This window comes from Gopherus evgoodei, chromosome 15 (assembly GCF_007399415.2).
Source record: "Gopherus evgoodei ecotype Sinaloan lineage chromosome 15, rGopEvg1_v1.p, whole genome shotgun sequence".
NCBI lineage: Eukaryota > Metazoa > Chordata > Testudines > Testudinidae > Gopherus > Gopherus evgoodei.
In genome coordinates this window covers 17,336,084-17,359,535 of record NC_044336.1, presented here as the reverse complement: position 1 = coordinate 17,359,535, position 23,452 = coordinate 17,336,084, and positions in this window count along the sequence as shown.

The window sequence follows — 23,452 nt, the reverse complement described above, 5'->3', positions numbered from 1 at the left end:
CCCTTCAAGATTTAAAAAAAAACATATTCTTAACATATATTTAAATATATCTTTAAATATGAGCCTCATTAAAACAACAATTAGAAAGTTATCCATAATACATCAGTGGCCATACCAGCTCTTCGTTGTTCAAGTGTATCACCCCCATAGAGCCTTAGGGTGCTTTAAAAATTATAATGCAGTTTGCATCTCATTGTAATACTAATTTAACAACTGGAAAAAGAATATCAAATAACGTATCTGCAACTATTAAGAGATGTTTACACTGTTTGCTAATGCAGCATTAAAATATGGTCTGAATACAACAGTGACTCTATAAAAATAAGAATTGCGTATTGCCACATCTTGTCTTTTCCATTGTTACAGGCCACATTTGCTCAGCTTACAAGTAGAAATGTGATTTCACACAATCACAGAAGGCAGAAATTAAAGCCTTATTTGATCCTCTCACCAAAACAGGATGGTTTTCTACAGTACATTTTTTTGTGGTCATTCTAGTTGGTTTTCAGAAATCTCAAGTGATGGGGCCACCTGCATTTTTTTACCTGATGATGTGCAGCATTAGTGATCACTGTGGAGACCTACATGGTTTTGGATTAACTACAATATGAACTTTCAGAACGGCTCGCTGAGCAAGAGAGGGCTAGTTTTATTCAACATGGCATTTGTTATGTACCTTGGCAGCTCAGAGGAACACTGCCTTTACCTTCTGCAAGTAAAGGAACTTTCAAAATTGCCAGATCTCTATAACATCCTCTAACTCCTGCCACTCAGTAGACGTGTCAGAGCCCCATTGCCTTATGCCCTAAATGCTCTGAAATTAGAACAGTTGCTCCCCTCATTTCTGCATGGTCAAAGTTTTCTACTAGGTTTTTATTTAATTTATTTATTTATTGTGAAGAAATTTCATGGGAATAATCGTGGCTTCTCACTTAAATAGGAACTTTTAAAATATTCATCTGCACTTAAAATATTTTGATACTTCCCCTTTGTCTCCAGGGCTCTGTAAAGTGTAATAAGTCATGTTAGTCTAATTTCAGTTTACCAGATCATTATAAGATCAAGACAGTTTTCCCAGGCATTTTTAACAATGTGCCAACTCAATAGTGTATTGCTGTCTTCTAGCCACTAATAATGGCCAGCATACAGAAATGAATGGTTCTGCTGCCTCCTTAGTATTTAAGCATCTTTGGGAAACTCCTTTTCAGTTTGAAAGCATTAAATACAAGTGTCATTGCTTTTCAGTTCATTGTCTCAGTTTTGCACCCACTCAAGTCAATGGAAAAAATCCTGCTAACTTTAACAGACGCACGGTCAGCCCATTGTAATTAATAGTATAAGCCACATAATAGCCTCAATTTCTGCTTTGTCTTGCAATATAATTCTCGACTTGTATGATGAGCACGAAGCCTTTTTTACTCTATGAATATTTTGGGTGTTTGCACTCAAGTATAGTATATCCTATGAGACTTCCCTCACTTATTAATTTACCATTGGTTCTCCTCAAAAGTCAAGAGGGAAATGAAAATTCTATCTTCTCTGCTTGCTGCTTCTAAATCAGTCGGTTAGATGGCAATTTATTTATTTAGGCATCTCATCAGCATGCACAAAAAGGAAATGAGTTAGTGGCTGCCTTTGACATAGGATGCATCTTCAGGTAAAATGATCATGCTGAATATTTTTACCCAATTAAAATTTCATATACTTCAGTGGTTTGCAGCAAGGAACAGATGAGCATAGATAGTGTCTTCTGATGGAATATCTGAATATTTTATCTAACAATGCATTACCATACCAATTCATATAATCAGGCAGACACTACTTCACAGACGTATGTTTCCATAAAATTAATGCATTAGCCCAAGAGAGGACTTTATGCAAAAGACTGAGATCACAGTGAAACACAGTACAGTTTGGGGGTCTGTCTTTCCTCCACACCAGTGGGGATTTGTAGTGGGGTCTCTGGAAGAGTGGCAAATCTCTGGGTATAAGAACCTCTTGGAAACACATAGGGAAAGAACCCAGACGTGGTAGATGGAAATTGGCTGTTCAAGGAGAAAGTGACCTGCTCTGGGATGGTAAAATGGTACACAGTATATGTGGGGGGGGGGAGGGAAGAGATGGGGATTGGAGATAGTCTCTGGGTTCCTGGTTGTTTGGGAGGCAGTTAAGGATGAAAAAGCAGGGCAAAGGTATCCCACATCACACTTGACAAGTACAAGGAGTAGCGAAAGACTACTTTAGCCCCCCAGGTAGCTGCCCTGGACTCTTAGGGCTTGTCTACATCAGAAAGTTGCAGCGCTGGTGAGGGAGTTACAGCGCTGCAACTTAGGAGGTGTACACATCTGCAGGGCACCACCAGCGCTGCAACTCCCTGTTTGCAGCGCTGGCCATACTCCCGTTTTGTCTCGGGTGTAGAGGATCCAGCGCTGGTGATCCAGCGCTGGTAATCAAGTATAGACACTTACCAGCGCTTTTCTTGACCTCCGTGGAATAAGCAGGTATCCCAGCATACCTGAGGAAGCCTCTGGTAATCAAGCTGGTCTCCTTCCCCGGCTTGCTCTCGCGTTCCCCGAACCCCCGAGCAAGCAGGTCTCCTTCCCTGCGGTTTGCAGGGTGGTTCGGGGAACGCGAGAGCAAACCGCGGCGAAGCTGGTCTCCTTTCCCGGTTTGCTCTCGCGTTCCCTGAACCCCCGAGCAAGCAGGTCTCCTTCCCTGCGGTTTGCAGGGTGGTTCGGGGAACGCGAGAGCAAACCGCGGCGAAGCTGGTCTCCTTTCCCGGTTTGCTCTCGCGTTCCCCGAACCCCCATTGAAGCCGCCCAACAGCGCTGCAGTGTGGCCACATCTAACACCACTTGCAGCGCTGGTTGCTGTAAGTGTGGCCACTCTGCAGCGCTGGCCCTATACAGCTGTACTAATACGGCTGTAACAACCAGCGCTGCAAAATTTTAGATGTAGACATGGCCTTAGACTGAATGCCCCTGATACACACAGCATGACAGTTGAGGGAGCTCCACCATCACAAACAGACAGGAGAAGAGGAATTGCATCCATGTGCTCACTGATTTGCACAGATGGTTCTTATTTAGAGAACGTGGCCCAGTCACTAACTGCATCATCTTACTGCCCAGCCAGCAGCAGGGCATTCTCAGTTCAGGCCATGCATTTCTGGAAAGTGCTCCCTCTAGTGGTCTGCCAAAGCCAGACTGAGTCAGGGCACGGCAGGGGGTTCTTTTGGGCCAACCTATATTTTATTTTAAATGGAAGAGGTTAGAACTTCCTTTGCATCGTGGAGTGACTGTTCAGTCACTGGGTTGTTTTAAGGAAGAGGTCTGGATTTTGCTCTTTTGCACAAAGCAGAACAATTCCACTAAAAGCAACTTAAAATGAGAGAGCCTACCTTGAGAGGCATGGTCTTCTTCTGAACAGAAATGAGGGTGCCCTTTATTAAACATTGCTCTGACAGAACTGGTCTCACATGAATAACTGATTAACTTCAGTACAGAGACTCTTTAATAAGCAGGCTGCATGAGTAGCTGCTTAGAAGACAAAGGGTGGAGTATCCCTTTGAGAAGGTCAGATACCACACTCAGGGTAACAAGATAGAACAAACTCCTCATAGGTGGGATTCATCTATTTTCTTTGATTATATTAAACCCATTTCATTTTTGTTGAAGATTGTACTTTCAGGAAAAGGCTGCAACCGATATTTTTCTCCCACTGAGCAAGTGATCCAGCCTGTCTAAACATTCTGCAGTGACAAGTGTATTAGAAATGTAATAGATACTACACACACTAATTAGATGGTACCCAGCTGCTTGCAATGGAAATAGCATACATTGCTAAATAAATGCATATATTAGAGATGGGTCAGGAGATGTACTAACAGTGCAGAGGTGGCCGGAAAGGTGAAGGGAAGAGAATAATTTTGCCACTAGATAGCTGAATGATCAAAAGAATCTTTTTCAATGAGTCAGTCTGCAATGGCTGGTGCAAAATGTTCATGCAATACAACTTTACCTCCTTACATTTACATACAGCCAGCAAAAAGTGCTGTCCTACATAGGTTTCTGAAAAAAAGGAAACCTGCAAAGCAACGTAGCACAGAGGGAATAAAGTGCACTTTCTACTGGACACCACTAGCATATATATTACACACACACACACTTCTTACATTTACAGCTACAACAGTCTCATAAGCTCTGCAGAGAGGTGCCCCTCTTGCTCACTGTCTTGACTCCAACTAACACCAGATTAAGCAAACTCTGTCCTCCTGAACTAAGCCTTCCCAGTTTCTATATCCTGGGTACTGTTGGTTGCTAAGCAACACTTCACAGGCCACAGGCTTTCCCAGACTAATTAACAGATTTCACCTGAGCTTCCAACAATTGCTAGGCAACAATCACTGGTATTTTCCCCTCCTAAACTGCTTCCAATCCTAATAAGACAAAAAGAAAAATATTTATCACTAAATAAGTGTCAATTATCCCCTTGCTTTTTTTTATCCCCCACCCTCAAGATTAATCAGAAATAAATCAGTTTTGAATCCCTGTGCTAGTCTTTAGAGCAGCTCTGTTACATAAATCAAACTCGTTCCCTCTATAATGGCAGCCATTTTCCTAGGGAAGGAATGGTGACCAAACAAAAGAACAATTATGGATAACTGGGTGTTGAGGTGGACCAGAGATCAGGTGACTCCTGTCTGACCATCTTTAGGCTGCTAAACCTTCTTTGAAAAATCCTTTCCACTATAAGAATAAACATTCACACCACTAACACCCCGTTGTACTCCTAAAACTCTAGCAACCAACAACAAAAAGTAAATTGATAAGATCTGAACAAGGAAAAAATGTGGAGTAGGAACATTAGCCCCTGCAGACTTTTAACCCCAAAAAGTAGTACCAGAAACCCTATGAAGTGCTATTGATTTTACATAGACAGTGTGAAAGTAGAATGAATTATATTGTAAAAATAAGAATGGATTAAAGAAATGTTGTATGTACCTTTAAGCAGAAATAAGAAATGTTGAAATATAGATGCCAGGAAAAGAAACATTAGGCATAAACAATGGTGCTAATGGTGAAACATTAACAGAAGATCGGTAATAGTTAGTAAGGAAATAAGATATGCATGTCTAACCCAGGTAAACTTATCAGATTCTGCTTCCTTTGTTATCTTGTTAAGTTCTCGTCCTTTTATCTGTATAAATAAGATAGTTTGTGTCTTGCATGGTACTCGCATTATCTGGGTGTTATTAGCAGAGCGCTGTGCTAATAAAACAGAGTGCTCTGACAAACTGTGAGTCCTGAGTCTAACTTTAACAACAGTATTCAGGTACACAATGATGGGCAGCAGCATGAAACCCTAAGGTAGATTGATAGTCCCGTCCCCAAACCTGAGTGGGGTAAACAACTTCTACATGGGCATCTAAAAAAGGGTGACTGAACATGCAAAATAACATCAATCAGTTGAGAGGATGGATACGGCTTTTCACAAATCATTGGGAAACCCTCCAGGACCAGAAACACCTTGCTCGTTTTTAACTCTGAGTAAAAACTCCAAATGTGATACAGGACTTGTACAGGTCAGAGGCCAGCTTAAGTAATACAGCTGATTTCCTTCCTTTAATAGCCAGTCAAGACTGAGGAAAACTAACTATCTTTCAGTAAGTTGGCATGTAATGACTTTTCTTCATATGCCATGAAGAGGAGGTTGATATAGAAGTACAGGTAAGAATACTACTACTTTGGAGTTGTATAGTGACATTAAAGATTCTAAAACACTTTACAACTGGTAGGCAAACACAATTCTCTCCACTTCACATATGGGGAAGCTGAAGCATGGGGGAGGTTAAGTGTGTGATGGGTTGGATCACAGAACCCTCCTTGGGAGCTGCCACCTGATGTGCGAAGACTACCTCTGCTCCTGCTTTCCCTGCCAGCTCAGTACCCCAGCACCCTGTCTTGCTAGGGTCTGAATTACTTGCCCCAAAGCTGTAGACTTAACTGAAAGCAGCTTACAAACATGTTCTTGTCTTTAACACTCAGATGCCCAACTCCAAATGGGGTCTAAACCCAAATAAATCCATTTTACCTTGTATAAAGCTTATACAGGGCAAACTCATAAATTGTTCGCCCTCTATAACACTGACAGAGAGATGCACAGCTGTTTGCCCCAAAATCTGGGTTAATTAATAAAAGGTGATTTTATTAAATACAGAAAGTAGGATTTAAGTGGTTCCAAGTAGTAACAGACAGAACAACGTGAATTACCAAGCAAAATAAAATAAAGCACGGAAGTCTATGTCTAATACAGTAAGAAACTGAATATATAGATAAGATCTCACCCTCAGAGATGTTTCAATACATTTCTTTCACAGACTGAATGCCTTCCTAGTCTGGGCACAATCCTTTCCCCTGGTACAGCCCTTGTTCCAGCTCAGGTGGTAGCTAGGGGGTTCCTCATGATGGCTGCTCACTTTTCTCTGTTCCACCTACTTATGTATCTTTGCATAAGGCAGGAATCCTTTGACCCTCTGGGTTCCTCCCCACCTAATGGAAAAGCACCAGGTTAAAGATGGATTCCAGTTCAGGTGACATGATCACATGTCACTGTAAGACTTCATTACCCGCTTGCCAGCACACACGTATACTGGAAGACTTACAGGTAAAACAGAGCCATCTGCAATCAATTGTTCTGGTTAATGGGAGTCATCTAGATTCCAAACCACCATTAATGGCCCACACTTTGCAGAATTAAAATAGGCCCTCAGAGTTATATTTCATATTTCTAGTTTCAGATACAAGAGTGGTACATTTATACAAATAGGATGATCACACTCAGTAGATTATAAACTTTGTAATGATACCTTACATGAGACCTTTTGCATGAAGCATATTCCAGTCACATTAGCATATTTTCATAAAATCATATAGAGTGCAATGTCACAAAGCCAGTGGACCAAGATCACAGAGTTTCTCTAGTCCCTTGAAAAAGCTGCCATAGCAGTGAAACCCCCATGCAATCACACAGCACAGGGCTTAGACCTACCCACCATGGTGTCTTCACTATGGTGAGTGACTGCTGCTCCCCCGTCGACTCTGCCTGTGCTCTCATGGCAGTGGAATACAGGAGTCGATGGGAGAGTGCTTGGGAATCGTTTTATCACGTCTAGACTAGACATGATAAATTGACCCCAGCTGGACTGATCGCTGCCCACCGAGCCAGTGGGTAGTGTAGACATACCCCTAGTTGGAGAAAGACAACAGTTCCATCTCACCAACAGCAACAGAACTTCAGTTTATATATATGTATGCAATATATCACAGCTTGCTTTATGTTGAACTCAGATGGTATTCACTCAAGAGTTCTGAAGGAACTCAAATGTGAAATTGCGGAACTACTAACTGTATTTTGTAACTTATCATTTAAATCAGCTTCTGTACCAAATGACTGGAGGATAGCTAATGTGATGCCAATTTTTAAAAAGAGCTCCAGTGGTGATCCTGGCAATTACAGGCCAGTAAACCTGACTTTACTTCCAGGCAAACTGGTTGAAACTATAGTAAAGAACAAAATTGCCAGACACATAGATGAACATAATTTGTTGGGCAAGAGTCAGCATGGTTTTTGTAAAGGGAAATCATGTCCCACCAATCTACTAGATTTCTTTGAGGGGGTCAACAAGCAGGTGGACCAGGGGGTTCCAATGGATATAATGTACTTAGATTTTCAGAAAGCCTTTGACAAGATCCCTCAGCAAAGGCTCTTAAACAAAGCTGTCAAACAGATAGTTAAGAGTTAATGTCTCTTTTACCTGTAAAGGGTTAAGAAGCTCAGTAAACCTGGCTGACACGTGACCAGAGAACCAATAGGGGGACAAGATACTTTCAAATCTTGGTGGAGGAAAGTCTTTGTTTGTGCTCTTTGTTTTGGGTGTTGTTCACTCTTGGAACTAAGAGGGACCAGACGTCCATCCAGGCTCTCCAAATCTTTCTAAGCCAGTCTCTCATGTTTCAAAATTGTAACGGCCAGGCAAGGCTGATTAGTTTTATTTTTGTTTTCTCAACTTGTAAATGTCCTTTTTTGCTGAGAGGATTTTACCTCTGTTTGCTGTAACCTTGAACCTAAGGCTAGAGGGGGTTCCTCTGGGCTATACGAATTTGATTACCCTGTAAATTATTTTCCATCCTGATTTTACAGAGATAATTTTTACCTTTCTTCTTTAATTAAAAGCTCTCTTTTTAAGAACCTGATTGGATCTTAAAACAAAAAAAATCAAAGGGATTGGATCTGGACTCACCAGGGATTGGTGGGAGAAAGGACGGGGGATGGTTAATTTCTCCTTGTTTTAAGATCCAAGGGGTTTGGATCTGTGTTCACCAGGGAATTGGTGAAGTCCCTCAAGGCCACCAGGGAGGGGAGAGTTTTGGGGGGACAGGAAGTGCTCCAGACACTGATTTCTGGATGGTGGCAGAGTTACCAGATCTAAGCTAATAATTAAGCTTAGAAGTGTCCATGCAGGTCCCCACATTTGTACCTTAAAGTTCAGAGTGGGGAAGGAACCTTGACAAAAGTAAACTGTCATGGGATAAGAGGGCAGGTTCTCTCATGAATTGGTAACTGGTTAAAAGATAGGAAACAAAGGGTAGGAATAAACAGTCAGTTGAATGGAGAGAGGTAAATAGTGGTGTCCTCCAAGGGTCTGTACTGGAACCAGTCCTATTCAACATATTCATAAATGATCTAAGAAAGGGGGTAAACAGTGAGGTGGCAAAATTTGCAGATGATACAAAAATTACAAGAGAGAGTTAAGTCCCAAGCAGACTGTGAAGAGCTACAAAAGGATCTCTAAAAACTGGTTGACTGGGAAACAAAATGACAGATGAAATTAAATGTTGATAAATGCAAAGTAATGCACACTGGAAAACATAATCCTAACTATACATAGAAAATGATGGGGTCTAAATTAACTGTTACAACTCAAGAAAGATCTTGGAGTCATTGTGGATAGTTCTCTGAAAACATCCACTCAATGTGCAGTGACAGTCAAAAAAGCTAATAGAATGTTGGGAATCATTAAGAAAGGGATAGATAATAAGACGGAAAATATTATATTGCCTCTATATAAATCCATGTTATGCCCATATCTTGAATACTGTGTGCAGATGTGCTCGATCGGTCTCAAAAAAGATATATTGGAATTGGAAAAGGTTCAGAAAAGGGCAAAAAAATGATTAGGGATATAGAATGGCTTCCGTATGAGGAGAGATTAAGAAGACTGGGACTTTTCAGCTTGGAAGAGAGATGACTAAGGGGGGTATGATTGAGGTATATAAAATCATGACTGGTGTGGAGAAAGTAAATAAGGAAGTGTTATTTACTCCTTCTCATAACACAAGAATTAGGGGTCACCAAGTGAAATTAATAGGCAGCCGATTTAAAACAAACAAATGGAAGTATTTTTTCACACAATGCACAGTCAACCTGTGGAACACTTTGCCAGAGGATGTTGTGAAGGCCAACACTATAACAGGGTTAAAAAAAGAACCAGATAAGTTCATGGAGGATAGGTCCATCAATGGCTATTAGCCAGGATGGGCAAGAATGGTGTCCCTAGCCTCTGTTTGCCAGAAGCTGGGAATGAGCGACAGGGAATTGATCACTTGATGGTTATCTGTTCTGTTCATTCACTCTGGGGCACCTGGCATTGGACACTGTTGGAAAACAGGATACTGGGCTAGATGGACCTTTGGTCTGACTCAGTATGGCCGTTCTTATGTTACCCAATGGGCTTTAGATCAGGGTCTTAATCTCCTAGATGTCATATGTATTTTACAACATTTCGAAATAACAGCAGCTGAAATACTATGTATTTTAGAGCGAAGAAATGACAGAGTCCTCACCTAGCTCCTTTATATCTGTGGCTGTAAATAGCATAAACTAGACTGATAGATTTGAGTGTGGGGAATCGGTTTTAATACAGATAATATCATGAAAGAAAGCACAAGCATGCCTTCACCATCAGTGATATTACTGCTAAGCTTACTGCTGCTCAAGATTACAGGTGCAACCAAAGCTATTACTAGGTGGATAAGAGCTTCCTGGACTAGATAAAATAACATGTGAGGCAAACAATGTAGCCTATAGTGGAGAGGGGTTAAGCTTGGGAACTGATAAGTGTTTTGTAACAAAGTATCTAGAACATGAAATAATGCATGTTAGTCAGTGGGAAGACAACTGCTACTGCATCCTGTTCATGACCTAGCAGGTGTTAGAAAATGAGGGTGTGATTTATGACTTTTCTTACAAATTTAATTTTAATTTTTTTCTTAAAAGTGTCTGTAGTATCTCTTATCCAAAGATCTCAATGTGTTTTACAAGCATGAACTGAGCTCCATAAAATCCTGTGTGGTGGATATTTTCTTTTTCATTATATAGCTGAGAAAACTGAGGCTAAGAGAGGTTAAGACCTGGATCCACAACGGGACTTAGGGATCACAGCACCTAACTTTGAGACACTTAGGAAATCACTGGAACTCAATGCGACCCACAAAGCCTGAATGAGGCACTTATGCTCCCTAGACGATGAATGGGAAGAGAGAGGAACCTAAGAATGTGATCTGCAGAAGCCAATATGCTAGGAGGGGAACTGCCTAAACTAGCCAATGGGAGATGCCAACAAGAAGAGTGTGTCTTAAGCCTCTCCCTTCCCACAGAGTTAGGTGCTTAAGTCCAGGCTGCAGGGAGGTGCCTAGGTCTGCTGGTGATTCACTACTAGCAGCTCTACTGGACTCAGAGCGCTTAGGCACCTGTGATGTTTCACTCCATATTCTTTATGAAAATATGTTATGATATTAATAGACATAACTGAGATGTCCTTTATGCAAGATGAGTCTTGTAAGATATCACTGGAAAGGTTATAATTTACTAAATGTGATTATCCAATTTGTATGCCTATATCATTTCTATATCTGAAGTTAGGAATATTGACCATGTATCTGTATTTCAGCTATGCTACTTTGGGGGACATCCACGGCTAACACTTCAGGTACAACAATGGAAAAGCCAGACAGGGCTGATGACCCAACAGTGAGGACAGTTCCAGTTATTTCTCTTTACAACTTCCCCTTTTTAAATGAAACTTTATGGCCTTGGCTAGAGTTATTGCTATATTGCATCATCTTTGCTTTCTTTGCAATCACACAGTAGTTTAAACCTTCACTCTCACTTAAATAGATTTGAACTGTGAAACAAACTTTAAAAACCCACAGTATCTTTCTATTCTATGTGTTCTCTTTGTGATGAATTCTTTTGTTTGGTGAGCAGAGTCCTTGACTAAGGGTATGTCTACACCTACAATTTTGCAGCGCTAGTTGTTACAGCTGTGTTAGTACAGCTGTATAGGGCCAGCGCTGCAGAGTGGCCACACTTACAGCAACCAGCGCTGCAAGTGGTGTTAAATGTGGCCACACTGCAGCGCTGTTGGGAGTGGTGCATTGTGGGTGGCTATCCCACAGAGCACCTCGTCCCATTTCGGCGCTGTGGCTTGTGGGAAGGGGAAGGAAGTGTGATTGTCTTTCCGCTTCCTGTTCCAACGCCCCGTGGTGCTTTGGTACACATTCCGAGCAGTGTGGCAGCATTGTGATTGTACAGCGCTTTTTCTGCGATTTTTTTAATAAATGGATCCTGAGCAGCTGAAGACCTTATTGATGAATGTTGCCAGCACATCGCGCTTGGCAGTGGAGCTATTCCTTCAGTTGCAAAATGAGAGTGAGAGTGACAGTGACAGTGAGAGTGAGGAGTCAGACGATGATATTGAATCGCCTCACTGTGAAGACAGTAAATTGCTTGTAGCAGTAACAGACGTGCTCAGCTCCGTGGACCGGCACGTTTGGGCTCGGGAAACCAGCACTCAGTGGTGGGATCAAATCATCCTGCAATCCTGGGATGACTAGCAGTGGCTGAAGAACTTTCGGATGAGAAAAGCCACTTTCATGGCACTGTGTGCTGAGCTCGCCCTACCCTGTGGCGCAGGGACACGAGATTTAGAGCTGCCCTGCCAGTGGAGAAGCGGGTGGCTATTGCAATCTGGAAGCTGGCAACTCCAGACTGCTTCAGATCGGTGGCGAACCAGTTTGGAGTGGGAAAGTCCACCATTGGAATGGTGCTGATGCAAGTTTGCAGGGCCATTAATCGCACCCTGCTAAGAAGAACCGTGACTCTTGGGAACGTGCAGGACATTGTAGATGGCTTTGCAGAAATGGGGTTCCCTAACTGTGGAGGGGCAATAGATGGGACGCATATTCCTATTCTGTCACCACCCCACCTGGCATCAGAGTATGTTAATTGCAAGGGGTATTTCTCCGTGGTTCTGCAAGCGCTTGTGGATCACCGTGGGCGTTTCACTGACATTTACTCAGGATGGCCTGGAAAAATGCACGATGCACGCATATTTCGGAACAGTGCCCTGTTCAGGAGGCTGAGGGCCGGGACTTTTTTCCCAGACCGCAAGATCACAGTAGGGGATGTCGAAATGCCCACTGTGATCCTTGGAGACCCCACTTACCCCTTAATGCCATGGCTCATGAAACCATATACAGGGAAGCTTGACAGGAGCAAGGACTGGTTCAACTACAGGCTGAGCCGGTGCAGAATGATTGTGGAGTGTGCTTTTGGCTGTTTGAAAGCTCGCTGGCGCTGTCTTTATGGGAAGCTAGATTTGGTGGAAAGCAGCATCACCGCTGTTATATCCGCGTGCTGCACCCTCCATAATATTTGTGAAGGGAAGGGTGAAAGATTCAGTGAAGAATGGACCTCCGAGGTTCGACGCCTGGAGGATGGAGTTTGCTCAGCCAGAGAGCAGGGCTAATAGGGAGGCCCAGGAAAGGGCTTCAAGGATTAGGGATGCTTTAAGGGATCAATTTGATGCTGAGAGCCAACAGTAATGTTTGATGCATTTGATGTGCTTTGCTTTACCTTGCTGTGTAATATTTACCACTTCCAGCAACAATAAAACGTAGTGAAAGAAATAGAAAAAAAAAACTTTATTCAACATACAGTACATAACAGGCAAGGGGGTAGGGGTGGTGGACTGTACATTTACAGGTTTTAATATGTCCTATTTTGATCAATATTCACTGTCTGCTGCACTTCAGGATTACTATGCTGGAGAATAATGGGGGTGGAGTGAACAGGGTAAGAATTATAGTTATCAGGGCTGGTAGGTGATCTTATAGGTGTTGGGGGCAGCTGGGGATAATACGGAACTGGATGCTGGAGAAAGTTGTTTTGTGGAAATACTGGGGAACAAGGAAGAGGGCTTTGGGAGGGCTGTGGGTTACCATGGTACATATTTGTCTGCATGGCTACAAGAGACTCGAAAGACTCAGTTTGGCGAGACAGGAGGCTTATCATCTGCTTTGTGGTTTTTTTGGCAGATAATTCCTTTCTCCTGCTTTCTGTTTGCCTCCATTCATGTACACTCTTTCTCCACTCATGTACACTGCTTCTCCATTCATTGGTCTTCTCTCTCCATTCCTCTGTCTTCCTACTTTCTCTGTTGTAGTGGCTCATTACAGACTTGATCAATTCCTCTTTTGATTTCCTAGGATTCCGTCTCAAGTTCTGCAACCTACGTGAGGCCGGTGATACGGCTGCAGTAGTCAAGGTCCCTAGAAAACAGAGAGATAGAACCATGTAATACACAGAGGCATCATTGTTTATTATCACAGTTTGAAGGACTTTTTAGACTTTTGGTAGCATCCTTCTCACATACCTCACATAACACAGGGAGGGCAGGCAAGTTAAGTCATGGGGAGCAATGGGGTGAGTGGTTTTCCCCCGATTTCCCCTTGGGAGTGGGAATTGACCGGGGGGGGGGAAACGCGGTGCTGGATGCCTGCTCAGAGGGTGGGTGGGGAACACCGGAGCACACCGCGGGGCAGGATGCCTGCTTGGAGTGGGGGACGGGGAACACCTGAGCACACCGCGGGGCTGCCTACGTGCTGGGGGGGGGTGGGAAACACGGGAGCACACCGCGGGGCTGGATGCCTGCTTGGAGGGGGGGTCGGGGAACACCAGAGCACACCGCAGGGAAGGATACCTGCTTGGAGGGGGGGTCGGGGAACACCGGAGCACACCGCATGGCTGCCTAAGTGCTGGGAAGAGGGGGGTAAAAACAGAGCGCCATGGGCTGGAGAACTGCGAATCTGGCGCCCTGCACTCAATTATCCCTAAACTCTCAGCAGGGTTTCCTACTGCCAGACATATCACTGCTGCGTGTTACCTGGGAAGAGAGGGAGGGTCTTCTACAGGAATGTGGATACCGCCCTGGCCCCTATGCAGCTTGCCTGTGTGCAGCCATGGTCCCCCCACCCCTCGCTGCACAGTGGATCGGACGAGTTAGCCTGACCGGGACAAGGACCACGGTGGCTCTCCCGATCAATTTGAGAAAGCAAATTGCAAACATTCTTGCAGCAACATTTCAAGAGATTACCGAGGCAGATTACAGAGACGTTATAGATCAAATCAATGGGCTATTCCACGTTTAGGCATGCAGGCAGGCAGCCATAACCAAAATCCTCCTCTCCCAAAACATTGAAATCTACTTACCATGAGCACGATCCTCAGCTTCCTCCTCAACATCAGCTTCCAGCTGCTGCGACTGGCTAGCCTCCTCCGGGCTTGAGAAGAGCTCCTGGCTGCATGTGTCCTGGGACTCCGGGGTGTCTCCCTCCACGCCAGTAGCCTCACTGTCTCCGTCCTCTACAACATCCCCCACTTCTTCCTGCTCTGAACTCTCCATCGTGCTCCTAGGATTTGCAGTGGGGTCACACCCAAGTATGGCATCCAGCTCCTTGTAAAACCGGCAAGTTGTGGGGGCAGCTCCTGAGTGGCGATTTCCCTCACGGGCTTTGCAGTACGCACTCCTCAGCTCTTTAATTTTTACCCTGCACTGCAAGGCGTCCCGTTCATGGCCCCTTCTCATCAAGGACTGCGATATCTGCCCATACGTATCATAATTTCTCCTTCTGGAGCGCAGCTGTGTTTGCACAGCCTCCTCTCCCCAAACACTAATGAGGTCCTGCAGCTCTGCATTGGTCCATGCTGGGGCTCGTTTGGTGCGTGGAGGCATGGTCGCTGAGTGATTGATAGATTAATTGCACTCCACACCTGGCTGAGCAAACAGGAAGGGGATTTTTAAAATTCCCGGGGCATTTAAAGGAGGGGTCAGGTGAGCACAGGGCAATGGAGTTTGCTTGATTACCAGAGAGGCTTCTTCAGGTATGCTGGGATACCTGCTTATGCCATGGAGGTCAACAAAAACGCTGGTGAGTGCCTACACCTGATGACCAGCGCTGGTGATCCAGCGCTGGATCCTCTACACCCGAGGCTCGACCGGGTGTACGGCCAGCGCTGCAAACAGGGAGTTGCAGCGCTGGTAGTGCCGTGCAGGTGTGTACACATCCTAAGTTGCAGCGCTGTAACCCCCTCACCAGCGCTGCAACTCTGTAGTGTAGACAAGCCCTAATAAAATGTTAAGTGCTAAAGGGGTGAGGGAAAGGAGGATGTAGATGTTGATCTGTGAAAACAATTAACTATACAGAGATGCTAATACATTTGGGTTTTAGAAAACAGTTATACCACCATGAGACCTTTGCTCACAAAGTGGCCGGTCCTGCAAAATGCGGAGTACCTCTTAGAGATGCTGATTACCTCCCATTCCTGTTAATTTCAATGAGAAGGGAGAGAATGCAGCACCACTCAGGATTATGCTAAAAGCATTATATGCATGTTGCATAATATCTATACGGAGTGTGGGTGCACCTGAATTACGCAGCACAAGGAAGACATAAGTTAGAAACTTTCCACACACTGAAGTCCAATTCTGGAGGAGGGAGGTTGCTCAGTGATGTTTTCAATTTGTTTCCGATGAGCCTTTGTAGGGAAATTTAAGCTACTGTTTTGCAGGTCTCATCCACTATTAGTGCTTCTCCCCATAATTTTTAAAATAGTTTATCCATGCATATGAGCTTTTACCAGAAAACAAAAAATTCAATCCCCAAAAGCCATCGAAACTGTCTGTTGATTAGCTAGATACTTGCCTTGCTATCACAAACACATTAAGTCTGTTATGTTACCTGTCAGCTCTAACAATGTGAATCTTTTGAAGATACTGTAACAGATAACGTAAGTCTGCACATCACAGATCTTTCAGACTTCACAGTAGGGTTAACTATGACACAGTTTAAGGACTCCTATAATGTAAATCTCAGTCCCCACCAGTTAAACAGCATTGACAGGTACAGTCTTGGTATGTTTGAACCTCCTAAAAAGTTTTAATCTCTTCCCAGAACAGTCACATGCCACACACCCTTAATTCGCTCCATCCACCTGGTATCAGTGCACTGGGTTTCTTGAGACAGCTTTTGCTACTGGATGGTGTGAAGCTGGCAGGCCGGATGCCAGATTTTGCCCAGGCTGTGGGCATTAGCTAAGAAATGACAGACTCATAACTGGAGACCATACCAGTTCACCTATACATTACCCATTTTGAGAAAAACTATTCATCTTATAAGAATGTATTTGGTATCTAAATTCTATGAAATGCTTATAAATTGTTGCATATATTAGTCCATGCGATCAGAAAATCTGTAAAAGTTTTGCTTTATAACTTTTGAGAATGTTTGCTCTGGATCTGTTAACCCAAACATGGGAATCATTCCCACCCCCCACCCCCATCCAATCCAGAAGGACTATCAAAGTCAGATGGGCCATCAAGGAACATCGCAATAATGACCCTGCTGCATCTTGGAAATGCTATGTGCAAGGAAGCTTGTCCTGTGGACTTGGAAGCTGAATGAAGGAAATAAAACAAAAAGGTCATCAGAAAACTGAGCAAGAAAACCCTCATCTGGAAGGCCAGGTGTGAAAAGATAGGTCAGATTCTATGATGCATTCAGTTCTTGATCTCTCTGCTGTGACTGCCAAAAAGGTGGCCACTCATAGTGATGGTTTTGCTCACTGGGAAATGGACCCAAGCCAAACCCAAGAAAGCCAAATAGCACTCACATTGGTGGTTACTTTCAGTCACTACTGACCTGAGCTGCAGTCAAACTGGTGATGAAGAGATGAAAGGTTATCAAATTTACAGAATTTTTTTTACAGAGGCATAAAAAAGTAAAAAAATTTGCCTTTCAAAAAATATACATACGCAAAAATAGGGATAATTGAAAATTTCATAAAACTTTAAATACTTTTTCAATGTTCAACTATCAACAGAAAAAAAATCACTTGTTTGTTCCATTAACTTTTTTTTCCCTTCTTCAATTTCTCAGGTTTTTTTTTTATTGTCTGTATGTATGTGATTTTTTATTTCTATGTAAAACTGCTGAGACATCCTGATTTTCAAAGGGTGGGTGCTCAGCACTTTCTGAAAATCTGGCTCCTTTATGGTGTTTCAAGATGGATTCTTAAAAACTGTGTGCAATGGGGGCCCTGTGCACCATGCCGAGCCAGGCTGCCTCCGTTGGCCCAGTTCAGGGGTGGTACACCCCATCACCCAGTTGTCGGGATTTCCTGCTAATTCAGGGAGTTGCAGCAAGGTGGGCTCTGGTGCCCTGACAGGGCTGCGTAAACAAACAGTCCATAGCTCCTGAGCCTCCAGGCTGGGACCAACAACCACAATTGGAGTTCTGGCCCCCTGGATTGGGCAGAACAACTGAGAGTCTGTATCCCTCAGGCATGGCAAAACAAACAATTGGTCTAAGCTCCTAAGTGCCCCAGCTGGGGCAGGCAGTAGCAATTGGGGAATTGGCCCCCTGGGTAGAACAAAACAGCAGTCAGTCTCTAGCCCATGTGCAGGGCAGAACAAACAGTTTATAGTCACTAAGCCTCTGGGCTGTGATATAGAGCAGATAGTAGCCAGGCCTGGTGGTCCATGGGGTGTGGTAGGGGAACCCAGCCCCGCTCTCTCCATTGGGTTCTGACCCAGGGCCCGATGAAGCTGGGGAACTCCCCACTAGGGGTTCAGGCATCAGCTTCTACTACCTTCCTTGGATCACTTCCAAGTTGTGTCCTGGGCATCTCCTCAGCTTGGCTTCCCCATCAGTCTCTGCAGTCAGCGAGTCGTTCACAGCATAGTCCAGGTCCTTAGGCTTTACCACCTGGAGCATTGACGATGCCTCTACAGGAACCTGCAGTACATGTCCTTCCTCCTCCACAGCCAGTCCCAACTGAGCTGGGCTGCTGCCTTTTATCTGGCTCTTCCACCTCGAGCATGCACAGCAGGGGATAGGAGGCATAGCCTTCTTGGCCCACAGTGATTAGTCCATCCCCGTTGGGCCAGTGCAGCGTGGGTATGCACCATCACACCGAGGTATCTAAAATCATTCATCACTTAAAGCATTTGGGCCAGGTGTCCATACTCATACGTATGTAGATGTCTATATTCTGTCTTTGATATCAACCATCACGTGCTGACTCATTTGTGAGCCTGCTCTTTGCTTTGAGTCCACCTCATATTATCAAAGCCTCACTAGATCAGGAACACTGGATGGGATGCCCCTTCGGTTTTATTTTATCTGAATTTAATTACCATTAGTTAAATTGCACTATGAAGGTGCTAGTCACAACTCTATAGTTAAAGCTGAAATGGAGTTTAAATTCCTGTTTTTCTCTACAGTTCAGGAGGCTTTTCCATGTAAAATGGAAATTGTACAATGCTAGTTTTTATGCCTTTTGAATATTCTGTGGCTTTTTTGTTTTGTTTCTTTTCTAAATTTTTTTAATAAAGTTTCTCAAATCTGTGATTAAAATTTGTCCATGACAATCCAACCTTTTGATGTTTTTTGACCCATTTGGAGACTGATTGAATTGCAGAATCCCACTCCAAAGAGAAGTGCAGACGCTGGCCTGTCAGTTGAAAGGATGTACACATAAAGGATTAGAAAAGGGTCTAAAAAAGGGAAACCTAACCATGATCCCTGGCATATGTACTGTAAGGTAGTTTAACTTTTCGTTTCCCTGCTTACATGTCAGGTATATTGTGTGAAGCAACGTTAACTGTTTAACAGCTAAGTTTTTTGTATTAAGTCTCTAGAGTTCTGCGTAAAATGACATCTGATCCTGTTTGTGGACCCAAATTTGCCCTGACCACAAGAGACTACTTGCAATCTATCTAGAAGCAAGGGGCCCTTAACAGTCTCTGTTAAATCCACCTTCCTCTCAGACTCACAGCATACAATGAAGCTGACAGTTCATCAAGATTTGGCAGGGAGCACTTAGCAGACTGCTCCTGTAGTGGAAGGCAAAAAGTACAGACTCCATTTTCATGAGATTAAAGTTTTATATGTTGAAGGGAGACTTGGGCTCCTTACTAGTGTGAAGAAACAATAAAACATGAATTACTGTTGGAGAGCATTCTGTTCTAGAATGTTATGGAACACTCTGGGATTTACAAGTTACGAAGGATGAACAGTAAGGTATGATTGATTTGTTTTTTTCCCAGGTAGCTTCAAATCATCATTATAAAAGCTCAGTAAAGGCTGCTTTCTTGGGTTAAAGAATCCAAGCAGAGATTTCTTATCAGTCTTATCAGGCTAACTGTCAATGAAAATCTTGCATGCTGTAGCTATTCTAGTAATTATGCAGTTAAAGAAAAACATAGTCCTTTCAATTATGATGATTTTAATAGTGTGCGCCTGTGGATGTTGCTGATCCTCATTCTCTGCACTGAAATTCTTCCCCAGGGCTGACATGCTCACAATTTTCAGTACAATACCTAGGACTGTAACCACTTACAGTTTGTAGTTGCTATTACGAAATGCAGCTGGTTTTCTAAAGCAGGGAGAAGATTTAACTGTTACATCTCCCAGCATCCCTGGCAAGGACTACATTCACTTCCCAGTTCCAGGCAGTCATTGCCAGACGGATTGTGGAACGAATAGAAAATACTGTACCAAAGATGAAGAGAAGGATTTTGGCCTCTGGGGGGAGCCAGGCCTGTAAGAACCTGTAGTGTACCTCATTCTCGGACCAGCACTCCTAACTGAAGCCCGGTCTACATCAAAAAGTTAGACTGATCCACCTATGTTGCTGAGGAGTGTGAAAAATCCACATTCTTGAGCAACCTACTGAAGCTGACCTAAAGCCCAATTTAGACAGCACTACGTTGACAGAAGAACTCTTCTATCAACCTAGCTACTGGCTCTTGGGGAAGTGGATTACCTATGCCAATGGGAGAACCTCTCCAATCAGCATAGGTAGTATCTACACTGAAGCACTGCAGTTGCATTGCTATAGCGTTTCAAGTGTAAACAAGCCCTTAACCTGCCTCTCCCTTTGCTGTTGATTTCTAGTGGACTGTGACCATAGGAACAAGGAAAAACCAAAAACTGAAGAAAAAAAGTTTTCTGGTTTTCTTGAACATTTTTCAGATTTTGTTTCATGAAAAATTTTCGAACAAATTTGTTTTGAAAATGTTCCCAAAACAAAACACTTTTTGAACCAGCTCTAAATAGAAGGCTTACAAGAGCTGTGCATTTCTGGTTAAATAGTCAGCAGAAGGCAGTGGTACACATATACACTAACAAGCAAGAGCAGGAGTTAATAAAATATGTCAGAGCAGTTCTGAAGTATTTTGTGGTCACTTAACCACAGGGTAGGTCACTCCCCAAAATGGTTAAAGCCAGGTGGTAGCCTAGGTTCACAGCTGCGTATCCTTTGAGTGCAGTACTAATTCCTTTCCTCTCAACAGGAAGATTCTGTGTAACACTAAAAGTTACACCATAGCAAGTCTATTAGATTTACAACTTATTTTAATTTTTAAGGGGCTGTGGCTAAAAAAGCCCGGTAGATCTTCTATTCTTACTTTATCCCACTTGGTTTCTGAAGCTGTAGCTCACTGGGGGGTGAAGACCTGAACATATTGTTTCAAATTCCCTGAATCAAAGTTATCATATTACTATGAGGCTAAAAAGCTGCTTAGTAATCGCCAGATTGACTTAGTTTAACCTCCTTCCTCATGCATCCTCCCCCCAACAAACAAAAACACCCCCTTTAGCAGATGACTCAGCTCTCTGGACAGTAAATTGGCTCAATTAATAAGAAAACCGGGGAGTCTGCCATGAGGTTTACCCCATTTATCCTGCTGCACAGAGGAAAAATAGCTTTGACCATCTGGTCATACAACCTTCTCTATTTTGCGCAGACCAATGCCCCATAAAATATATGCCCCATAAAATATAAAAATTGTATCTAGTGAATAAATATCTATGATTATTTTTAAATGACCAACAAGGTAGAGAAAGAAAAACCTTTAGAAGGTCTTTGATTAGGTGAATTTTTTCATAAATTGTAACATCTGGACTGCAGGATTTTTGCCAACAAGTCATTTACACATCAAGTCATTATTTTTCCATCATCTGCATAAATGCTTTTGCTTACATTTTTTTTTATTGTGAGAGAGAAAGCCAAAGATTAATAACTAAAAGAGCATAGAGCACTATCAATAATATGAATGACACAGAGCAAAGGAGGCATGCTTCTGCATTAATGCATTTAATCTGAAATCCACATCTTTCATGTGCACTGTTGATATTATTGTGTTTATATAGACCAAAGCTTGTTCATTTATGCTACCAAGACATTTCATGATTGCAGATATGTTAACCATAAACTAGCTATTAGCAATCCAACCTGAGTCAAAAGGCAGCTGGGACTGCTAAGAAGGAAAAATTAGACAGTCTTAAAAAAAAAATTAAACTTTCCTAAGATTTCTTGAGGTCCTATATATTGTGTCTGAAGGGGAATTGCCATTTAGCAATATCAAGGCATTCATTAAACATGTCAGTGATTAATAGGAATTTATAATCACTGTTTCAGAGGAAGACTGGACAATAGCTGTCACATCATTTTTACTTAAGTGCCTTTCTATGAGTCAAACTTGTTTAAGAATGAGGTTTTCACTACAATGAGATTTCAATAAAGTCTGTTAGACTGCCATATTTAAAGAGGGTTTTTTTCCTCCCTATATTTCATAACGATAGATAGATTAGGAGAGAAAGATAGTCCAGTGGTTAGGAGACTAACATGGGACTTCGGAGAGCCGGGTACAATAGCCTGCTCCACCACAGCAGGGGCGCTGGTGGCTAGAGCCACCCCTGCACCACAGACTTTGGGCAAGTCATTTAACCTTTCTATTCCCCACATGTAAAGTGAAGATAATAGCACTTTCTACCTCACAGAGATATTGCTAGGAGAAATTCATTAAAGATTGTGAGTTGCTCAGATACTATGGTGGCAGTCGCAGGGGCCATGTAAGTACCTAAATAGAGAGCAGTAGTTGTTATCTCTCAGATGCCTATATAGCAATTAGGCCACAGACATGTAATTGACACGTGCAAGAAAGTAGTTACAGCTAAAGGATTCTTTAGATGATGGTCTTATGGTTACAAAACTGGGCTGGGAATTATTAGATATGGGTTCAAATCTTGTGTCCATCACAAATTTCTTTTGTGCCTTTGGACAAACACACTCTCTGTATCTCAATTTCCCACCTATAAAATAGGGTGATAATACTTCCTGTCTCATGAGTGGTGTTTTGAGGATACATTCATTAATGACTGTCAAGCACTCAGCTCTTATCTTTGCAGTCTCACAGACAAGTCTATAAACACATAAAAATACTTTTTCCACATACATTTGTGCTCTATATTCCAGATTTCTCCATTGGAAGGAGGAGTGTAGGGAAAACCCAATCACTGTGTGTCTCAATATACCCTAAGTTTGCTGTGAGTCTGCAATGGATGCTGCTTTGATATGCCAGCCTCAAAATGAATATTATCCCATCCTTCCATTTTTATTGAAAAGTCTTGGCATGCCTATGCTTTCATTAATATCTCTAATTTTAGTGACAGGAAGTTCATAGGGAGAGAGCACTGTTTATTCAACAAGATAGGACTGGACTGTTTGTTCAATCAGAAAAGTTAAATTATATAACTGGTACTGTATTTCAGTCATAACGGACATTGACTTTAAAAAGCTAACCCATCTTTCCTTATTTTTTCACAGCCAAATTAAACCTTATCCAAATCCAAATGGAACTTTAATAAAACTCCTAAAGTGTGCAAATTTAGACTTAAAAGTGAAAACTGGATTTCTCTATCCTCCTTACAAAGATTTAGATGCAGCTGTTAGAGACAAGTATTCTTTGTATATTGTATCGTATGGATTTTTGTAACTAATTCAGTAATTGATATCATGGCAAAAATGTTCACAGTTCAGTTTTTTCTTTCAAAACCATGTTTTTAATTAAGAAATGGATGTACAACAAACATGCTCTTTTTCTTCTTGTATTTCAATGTTGCCTAAATGTCACCAAAGTTCTACAAGACAATTTTAAAACTCTATTTGCGTTTTTGAAGGCACTTTACCACTGTAGCATGCAGTA